The following is a 9,917-nucleotide window of genomic DNA, read 5'->3' as shown; positions in this document are numbered from 1 at the left end:
GTCGGCTCGAGTGAGGCCATTGTCAATCCCCAACCTTGGCTTAAGCTTTTTTTTTGCAAGCTTGCCCCGACAACTTTTAGGTTGGAAGCAGACGTCGGCCCAGTCTTTCGCCAATATTGCTTTCGCAGCTGGGAGGTAGCGTTGTCATGCAAAATTTCTCACTGGGCCGTGATAGGGCCATATATGGGTCAGCGTTTGCCACGTTGGCCAGAAAGGTTGGCCCTATGTTGGTGGCCAATTAATGGCCAGTCTCAGGCCATTGTCAATCCCCAAGCTCGGCCCAACCATGTTGTCTTACCTTGGGCCAAGGTTGGCTTAGTTGGCCAACTCCTCTCAGCCGACCTTGGGCCAAGCACGTTTTTTCAATTGGGTGGCTTTTCCATTAATTATTTGTTGAAGTTTCGATGTGCTTGAGAACCATTCGTCAACCATTGTATCCTCATGAGGTGATGAGGGTTTGTCATTCCGAAGAGACTCCCTTTCTGGCATGTGTCCTTATGGATGCTCATCACTGCAGAAAAAAAAGAAAAAGCATTTAATGACAAGAAATGGATATTCGTATTTACTGTATAATGATTGTGCACAACAGAAAGAAGACTTTCGCACAGAAGGCTGTGCTTCTTCAGGTCGAACATCAAGTTACAAAATTCCAGTATATATGACATGTTGTAAGGTAGAGAATAAGTAGAGTTATTGAGTTGTCGAGTCGAGTTGAGGGGGGAGTTGTACCCCCTTTTCATTTTATTATATATGATTGTATAATTATTTTTATGTCTGTACCAACCCTCGCTCTCTACATTACAACATGTTTTATATATTCCGGGATTTTGTAACTTCATGTTAGACATTAACAAGAGCAGCCTTGTGCACGAACGTCTCGTCTCATTAAAATTTAGATGCTCTCAACAGTCTTCTTTCTGTTGTGAATCTCTATCGCAGCATACCTGCACATTGCTGTTCTACGTACTGTGACTTTGCAGTAAGAGTATGGACTTTGGGTAAAAAGACTACACAGCACTGCTCAGGTATTTTTGCCTATCGAACAGTATGTATGTATGCACACAGTATTTGTGCACCGGACCCACTAAAAATGTAGTGAATGTGGCATTGCCCACGGTAATGCACCAAGTTGAACACAATTATTGTAGAATCCAGTATTTTAGCTTACATGTCAACAACAACAACATATATATTGTGATGATGAAGTGGGGAGGTTTTCCACTCTAGGAGTGGAACGCTACCCCTACATGTCAAGCCAGTACCACATCCAGTGTGAAGTTGTGACAAATAAATAGTTTCCATTTTTCTTAGCTCTCAGAACACAGACAGTGAATTAATAAGAGTAGACAATGTTAACATGAATTCTGGGCTATTCTTCAATTAAAGATTCACAGATAGTAAAGGCACCTTCCTCAATGGACGTTGATGACACTGAAAATTCTAAAACGTTATCAGAGGCGACATCAGCTTCGGTGTGCCAAAGGATTGTATGTCCAACAATAATCCAGCTAACAGTAACAAAAATGTGCAAAAGACAAATTAACTGAACTAATGTAACGTGCCTTCTATATCAGACAGTGAAGCTTGTAACACCCCGTCCACAGGAACCAGTGTCCAGACAGCAAAAGTGCTTGAACTGGGAGATAGCAGCTAATCGGGATGGCGACCTTTGTTTTCCACCCTGAAAGCACAGGTTGTAACTTTGAGGGCAGATTTAAAAGTGGTGTCAAGATGTCTGCATGGGAGCGCACATGAAAAGTTGAACATAGGTGAATACTCAAATTATAACATCACATTGTCATACCTATTGGTGGAGGTAGACTGCAACTAACGTGTCAGCCATTTCTTCATGCACCAGATACAAGCCAGATCATGCTTCATTTCCGCCTTCAGCGTGCACCTGTGGTAATTCGGAAGTTAGATTATCAATACTATTGTGTTGCTAATCGTGGTTATATCAGAGTAAGCGCAGTCGGACAGCTGCACAATCGCTTGCTATTTTTTATATCTGAACCTCGACTTACCTTTTTTGCTCTAGTTTTTTGCCTTGATCCTCCGTGACACGTTCAAAACGTTGTGCGTCGGGCACCTGAGATTTTCATCAGACGATTTCGTGCCGAGATTCCAAAGTGCCTCTGGAGACGCGCGTAACCTATGATAACGTTCGTGGACGAAATCCTTGCAGTGGAAATTAGCAGGCACCACTGTCAGCCAAGAGCTTCGCACTTTTGGCAGCTTATAATAGGTAACACTTGAATGCTCCGATGAATTGTTCTAACAGCGTAGCACTGTCGTATCTTCGACAACTTCGCCGTGGCATATTACGTATCATATCGCTCCAGCCCATAAAAGGCAAGGTCAGAACAAGGAAGTGCACTTTCCAAACGACGCCGTGCCAAAAAAAAAAAATATTCACATGCTTTGTTTCCGGCTTAGCAACAACATAACAGCTGTTCGCTTATGTACGCTGCACAGAGGATGAAACGAAAGAAGCCAAGCGGCCAAGCCAAGAGTCCATGCCAAGCCAAAGACAGATAAACCGAGAGCAGTGACGTCGGTGCGCCCGTGCGCAGGGTTTGCCGACGGTCCGACGGCCGGACGTGGGAACTAAAAAAACTGTTTTCTAAAAAACTACGAACAGTTGGAGCAAGATATTTCGCACACATATTCAGTGTTCGGTAATGAACACACAGCGCGAGTATCGCTCAGTTCTGCGGCACTTCAAAATCGGCATATCTGACCTTTAAGAGTCGCAAACCTGGGCAGGTAAGCAGCGAATCTCTCATTTCCTCTTTTTGCCATAGTGTGGTCCTCACGAAACGAGAAATTGACACCGGAGCATTGGTCGCAACCAAAATTTTTGCGAAACGTCTGTACGACGCCGTGCACGTTCTTATAAAATGCTTCACTAAATTGAACTTTGTACTGAACGCTTTGGAGCAGAAGGCACAAATGCGGTCATTGGTACTCTGCCCCTGTGGTGGTGGTGGGTGGTGAAAGGGCTTGCCGTTGTCGGCCTCACGTAGGTGGGCAACGTCACGACTGACGCCCTGGGGGAATGTGCGTCCTGGGCCGACTTCTGAGGGAACTGTGCCGACATATGTCTGAAAGCGTCTGATGAAAACCCAGGAAAAACCCCAGACAGCACAGCCGGCACCGGGATTCGAACCTGGGTACCTCGCAGTCTCGACGTGACATGGCCAGCACGCTAACCACTGAGCCACGGGAGATGGTGTACTCTGCCCCCGGACGCTGTCATCGTGCAGCGATGCCACTCCAATCACACACCCTTTCGGCACCGGCGGGGAAAATGCGGCAGAGACACGCGTGGACAACGCATGGACCACGGTGGACGATAGACGTCTTCGGCTCTCTAGGTTACTGTACCCGGGGGAAGAGTATCGCATTCGCTTTCCCCGTGCCGCCGCCTTGCTCATTCGCCGAGGCCCGTCACGTGGTGCCTTTTCCTCCTCTTTGCTTCCAACCTCCCGCCGGGTCTACGGGGAACGCAATAGCTGGGACGCATGTGCCCGTGTGTTCGTGTGCCGCTCTCAGTGGCGTAGCCAGACCGCCAAGGTAGGGTGGGCTCGATACGAAAACTCGCCCCCCCCCCACCGCTGGTCATGGGTGCGACAACACAAAATACTTGTGCACACCGCAAAATGCGGTAATTGATTTGGGCTTTCACAATACGATTACGCAGTGATGTCCAATGAGGCGGTGTCACGAGATCGGAAGGAGTTTGAAAAGCGTATACTTTGAAAACCATTCAAGAGCGCCGATTAGATAGACGCCATGAACTGTAAGAACTTTCGCGATCGTCACACTGTCCCCCCCCCCCCCATATATTATTTTCTCCTCGGATATGCGCGACTTGCGTGGGGCCGTCGTGGCAGGTAGGGGGGGCTCGAGCCCCCCTAGCCCCCCCGTGGCTACGCCACTGGCCGCTCTTGGTTTTTTGTACGTGAAATGGATCTCAGAGAGCTGAGGAACTACGAACAACCATGTCTGTATGTTGTGCTGCAACGGGACAGAGTCAGGCAAAGCATTTTTCTGCATTCCGACTGGCAAAAGTGACGAGACGCGTAGATCGGCACAGAACCTGCCTGAAGAACTTCGCGCCTACGAATAACACACGTTTGAGCGAGGTAAATTTCGCGGCGTGTTTATTTTTCATTGCAGAACCTTTGTACACAGTATTGAATAACAGTTCAACTGTGCGAAGAACAGCCCGGCGTATCAAAGTAGTGCTTGTTGGATCTTCCCATTGCGTTCCCTGCCCTGCGGTGCTAACAAAACGCCACTATCAGGACCACTTCACACGCGACGACTTCGAGGACAAGGAGATTCGAAAGAAGTTGAAGTGGACGGCAGTCCCAAGCAGTTTTGTATACCGGACACCTACGAGGCTGAGGAAGGCTCCTATCCCCCGTTCTTCGAACGCAGAGTTCTCTGAGGAGTCACCAAAAGACTTGCACACTGACGTTGATGACAACATAGTGTAAGATCAAGGGGCAGTGAAGGATGGTAACGCGTCGAAATATATGTGGATATGCACTATGAAAATTATTGAAACTTATGAAAACTATTCCTAAATACTGATCAAGGGGCAGTGGTGGATGGTAATGCGTCGAAATATATGTAGTTATGCACTATGAGAACTATTGAAACTTCTGAAAACTATTCCTAAATACTGAGCTGTAATTGTGAGTGAATCAACTTTGCAGAGGAAGTCAACACCGTCACAAATTTCTGTGACGAATATGCACAGGAAAAGCCTGCAGACAAGTCACGTGATAGTCCCCTCGACGAGGTCGCAGTCTTAAAAGAAACGAGCAAAGGCTAAGGCGGAATGTAGTGACTTGAAGCTCACGGTCTACTCCTCATGGAAGATCAACTGCTTGCGTTGGAGCGGGGGATTGGAAGAACAATCCACAGCACTTTACATGCGCGTGGAAAAAAGTTTGCATTCACATAGCCATGAAACGTGTGAAATAGAAATTTAATTGCGAAGGGATGCGAATAAAACTGATGGAAGTTATTTATGTCAACCTGAAGCTGCACACACGAGCACTATAGTTTTATGTCCACAAAACAAGTGAACTAAAAGAAAAAAAAACTCATCTATAGAGCGCAAACGAGACTCGACGATGCATTTTAGAGGCGGAACATAATTCGTCTGTTAGCTACAGAATACAACAAACTGTACTGTAGTGACGCTCGCCCCCTGTTTCATTAAGTAGTAGCCGAGTCCCACCACAGGAAGTCACAAAATTTTTGGTGCACAGCCGCGAAATCAACGCGATGTAACACTGAGTACAGCTATCCTAACACGCGACCCGCGGCGGCTTGGAAGCAATATGGCTGCCGGAGCAGACGACGCGGAGCGGTTGCGGTACTCTTCCCCCGGTACAGTGACTCTACTCTAGGTCACGCTGGCGCGAACTCAAGAGAAGGAACGGAGAAGAAAGGAGATGGAGAGTGGGAGAGGAGAGTCGTCTGCTCGAACGCGCATAGTGCGCCTGCGCATTGGCATCCAATTGGAGAGCGGAATAAATCTGCGGCTAGACGCTTGTATGCTGTGGAGCACCCTATGCGCGATCCAGCCTATACTAGGTGCATTCTTTTCGCTTGCACCTCCTGCACCAGATCTGAAGTGGGTTATTTGCGTGCGGCACTTTCCGGTTGAAAAGAAAGGCATTACTAATAAAGTTCCTTTCAGCTGGAAAGTGCAGCTCCCGAAAACCCGTCTTGCGTGGAGTCCAAGGTAGTGCAGTCCAGTGCAAGTGAAAAGAATGCGCTTACTATAAGGATCAGTGGGTGCCAGAGTCAAAACGAAACATCGCAACGTGAACCAACCTTAGCTACATTTGGGTGGCCGTTGGGGACAGCAAGACCAACGGCGCTCATTGGCTGTCTCCTCCTCCCTATTCACCCTCGGCGTCCGCTTGTTTCTGGCGCCCCTGGCGCGGCAAACGGCGGCCGCTGCTGGCTAGCTAGCCGGTTTCCACTTTTGGCTTCTGCTGCATGGAGGTAAGAAACTAAGGAGAAGGCTATAAGCACGGACAGAGCCGTATATTAAAAGGGAGTCTGGCCATTGGGAGGAGTCACAAAAAGAGGCTCGACCTGTCAATCACAGTTTCGCTCCTCTGATTGGGTTGCTTTTTACCAAGGGGGCCGCCATGACACCTTACTGCCACCCAAAATGGCGACGAAAACAAACAGTGGTGAAGCGGGAATTTCGTGACAAAAAATTTTCACGGACTACTCTGATTTTACGCTGCAAATGTACATTCTTATATACGTTTCTCGGAAATCAGTTTCAGGTTACGCTCATCCATCGATATCTAACCGAAAATAATACGTTTTGTCGCCGATGCTAGGCCTAGTGAACACGGCGGTCACAGCGAAATCACAACCAAAACGGCACTGTGCTGTACAATGTGATATTTAATTGATGGATTTCATGGATATAAACATTCTTGCCTTTTATATTCCAATTATTCGTGTAGATTTGTCTAAAAATCAAACTGACGACAGAATGTGTCCCAGCAGGTGGTTCTGCCGGCAGCGGTGCAACGACGGAAGCAGACGACAACTCCCAATGTGCCTTACGCTTCCTAGAAGGCGTTCATCAAACTTCTGCAGATTGAGAGAGGTATCCATTTCAATCCCATCCAATCCACTTGCCACCCAAAATGGCGCTGCCCATGCTGGATACGGGAACAAATAGTGAGGATAGGTTGATTGATAGCGCCCCATATTTCAAGACTCTATTGGTCAGTAAGCTGAAAAAGTGGGTGGAGCTTCAGGTATAGGCATGACCCACTAATGGCCAGACTCCCTTTTAATATACGGCTCTGAACACGGACAGAGCCGTGTATGCCAAAGGGAGTCTGGCCGAACATGCCTATACCTGGAGCTCCACCCACTTTTTGAGCTCTCTGGCCAATCACGAGCCAAAATACAGTTCGCTATTAACCCCAGACTATCCAAGCTATATGTTACCTGTATTAACTGGGTGCCGACATTTTCGGGAAACTAGATTGGTTAGGATATTCCCTGACGACCTAGCAACATAATGGATTTTGCGTCCACTTTTAACGGCGCCATCTGGATGGTGAGGGGCACGCCGGGAAGACGCAGAATAGCAGAAGGCAGAAGTAGCAGAAGCAGAAGTGCTTGCTAGCAGAACTGATTGGCCGGCAGAACCGCTAGTTGGAACAGACTGCCGGTATTATACGTATTTTAACTATGAAACATAACAAGACTGAACCAAGAACGGGCAAAGGTGTGTATGTGAATAAAAGTATGTCATAAAATGAAAATTTTTGGCCATTTGTAGCGTTTTCATCGCTATTTGCTTGTGATCACTGTCGTTACTAGGCCTAACAAGGATGACGAAACATATTTTCAGGTAAACATCGACACTGGAGCGTAATTTAAAGGTGATTTGCAAGATAATTGCAACAGAATGTACACTTAAGGAATAAAATTGACGTAATTTGTGAAAAAAAATGTCATGAAATCCTCGCTTCGCCGTTCCAAGCTACGCCGCCATTTTCGGGAAAGTTTTGGTGTCATGGCGGCCCACATAGAAAACAACAGCCAATGAAAAACGCTCAATTTGATTGACAGGTCGAGCCCCTTTTCTAGGCTCCTCCTAATGGCCAGACTCCCTTTGGCATACACGGCACTGAGCACGGAGGGCTGTGGGACTCCTCTAGCGGTCGCTCCTGGCAATACCACGCCCATCTAGTTGCCCGGTCACGTGATCCCAACATGTTTCGGTGTTATGGCGGTCTGCGCGGAGGCTTGGAAGTTTAGCAAACCTCTTACCTTCAAGGAGTCCTTTTGCACAATACTTTGAAGGCTGTTTGATGTTTCAACATTTGCTGCGTGATAAATCACACCAAAAGTTCAGCAAAACAGAAGAAAACCCAAGCAATGTCACGATGACGTGCGAACATCTTCTAGCGATTTAGTGGTCCATTGCTTCCACACAGAGCGTGTCTGTTTTGTGTTTCAACGGGTATGTTAACTTCTAACTCCAAACATGTTATGAAAGCGTAAGCAAGTTATTCGGACGGGGCTCGTCTCTGTATTCAGGTAAGATACGCCGCAGGCATAGAGGACGCCATGTTTTATAACGTATGGCAGTGACGTTTATGGGTCACGTGTGTGAGTAACTAACCACAATGCCATGTGCGGATCACTGCACGCCCGCTTGCATTCGGAGAGGCGCTTAGGGCACCTCCTTAGTTTCTTACCTCCATGTTCTGCTGCTACGGTTAGCTGCGGATCCGTTGGTCCCGTAGCTCGTTTTGCGTGTGTGCGTCCGTGGTGTGTGCTCTTCCAAGTGAACTGCCTGACGTTTGCATTTCGTGCGCCGCGTTGACAGGGGAAGTCCGCCCACGTGTGGTGTCTGTTCCAAAGTGACATTGCTGTGGTATTTTGTTCATTGCGCTACGATCAAGTCGTCTGCAGTGTGCTGGCGTGGTTTCATTGCTATCGGCATGAATGGGTACCTTTGCCAATGACGAGCAATGACAATACCTGCACATGACGTTGTTTGCATATATGTATACACAGACAATCGATAATCTTAAAACTGACCGACGTGCTTCCCTGTCTGCAGTTCTGGGAATACGCCAGTAAGCAACTGCACATGAACGGCGAAAACTGTACCTTTGATACGGAGGCCCATTTTAATACTTCCCCACTTTAGGTGGTCTCCTCGAGTGCTCGTAACTCTCGTCCTGGGGCTTCTCGTTCACCCACCTGTATAGGATCGTAGGATTTTTCTACAATATGCAACATACTTGCTACTCGATAAACTTTGGGTCACTTTGCTTTATTGGGTATGCAGATAGCACAATATGTGCTAAAACCATTAAGACGTGAAGCACGCAGCATAAATCAAAGACCTCTTTTACTTAACTAAACAAAAGCCACAGTGAAACTGAAAATTTTATGTTAAGGGTTTCCATGCTGTTATCCCATCAACATCAGCTGTATATTAGCAGCATGATGCCTGAAGGATGATCTTGAGAGGAAACAGATGAGAGCTAGTAGAAAGAATAGTCAGGAACCAAGCCGGTGATATATATCCGTACTGAAGAAACCCCTGAGACGAGGAACTCGAGAAAGGGTGGACAAAGAAAACAAAGTTTGTTGTGTTTTTCTCCTTTTTCGTGTCCCTCGTCTCTGGGGAGTGTGTGTGTGTGGGGGGGGGGGGGGGTTCTTCAGTATGCATAACTAGTAGCTCCTTGAAGTGCAGTGCTGTTTATTGTAAAATGTCAGATGATACCGACTGTCTTTTCTCTTAACATTGTCAGCATATGTGTTTATTTATGTAGCACTGTGCTAATGAATAATAAATGCACCATCACACCAATAACACGAGCCACAAAATCCAATAAAGCATCAATTACTGAAACAAGAAAAACAGATAGCATGAGGACTGCACAACATTGTTTGGCAGCACTAACAAACAAATTAACTTTGGCATCTATACTTGCAGAGAAAAGCTAAAGATGCCCTTGAATTGAAAAAATAGATAGTGGAATCTCCTTAAATGGAAACTGCTTGGAACCAGACTTCTGGCAGCTTTGGATAAATGGAGCTAATTTGACAGTTTTTGAAGTGCTCCCAAGCTATTTCTGAGTGTCGCCACTGCACACAAATTTTGAGAGATAAATGTTACAAAGAAAGAAGAGTAGCTTCGTGTTTTTGTCAATGTTTTCCTCTTTTGTAATTAAAGTTTGCTACAGCTACATGGCAGAGGCTGCAATGCAAGACAGTATTGGATGCTGTACAGTACACTTCCTCTCTAAATGGAACGCCTGATAAATGGAATACATCTTTCTGGTCCCTTGAAGTTTCATTTAAAGAGATTCCACTGTATCTGTGACTTC

At 46.6% G+C, this 9,917-nt stretch overlaps 1 long non-coding RNA gene across 1 annotated transcript; it reads right to left on the bottom strand.

Annotated features, from left to right (window-relative positions):
- Positions 1 to 1,669: 1,669 nt before the first annotated feature.
- On the bottom strand, positions 1,670 to 2,269 carry LOC135383332 (uncharacterized). The gene is made up of 3 exons (XR_010419813.1): positions 2,025 to 2,269; positions 1,805 to 1,900; positions 1,670 to 1,735 (listed from the first exon to the last, which is right to left on the bottom strand). It is a non-coding gene; the product is annotated as an uncharacterized LOC135383332 (long non-coding RNA).
- Positions 2,270 to 9,917: the final 7,648 nt, after the last annotated feature.

Source organism: Ornithodoros turicata, chromosome 2 (genome assembly GCF_037126465.1).
Source record: "Ornithodoros turicata isolate Travis chromosome 2, ASM3712646v1, whole genome shotgun sequence".
Taxonomy (NCBI): domain Eukaryota; kingdom Metazoa; phylum Arthropoda; class Arachnida; order Ixodida; family Argasidae; genus Ornithodoros; species Ornithodoros turicata.
The sequence above is the reverse complement of the archived record's forward strand: the minus strand, read 5'-3'. Positions and strand labels throughout refer to the sequence as shown.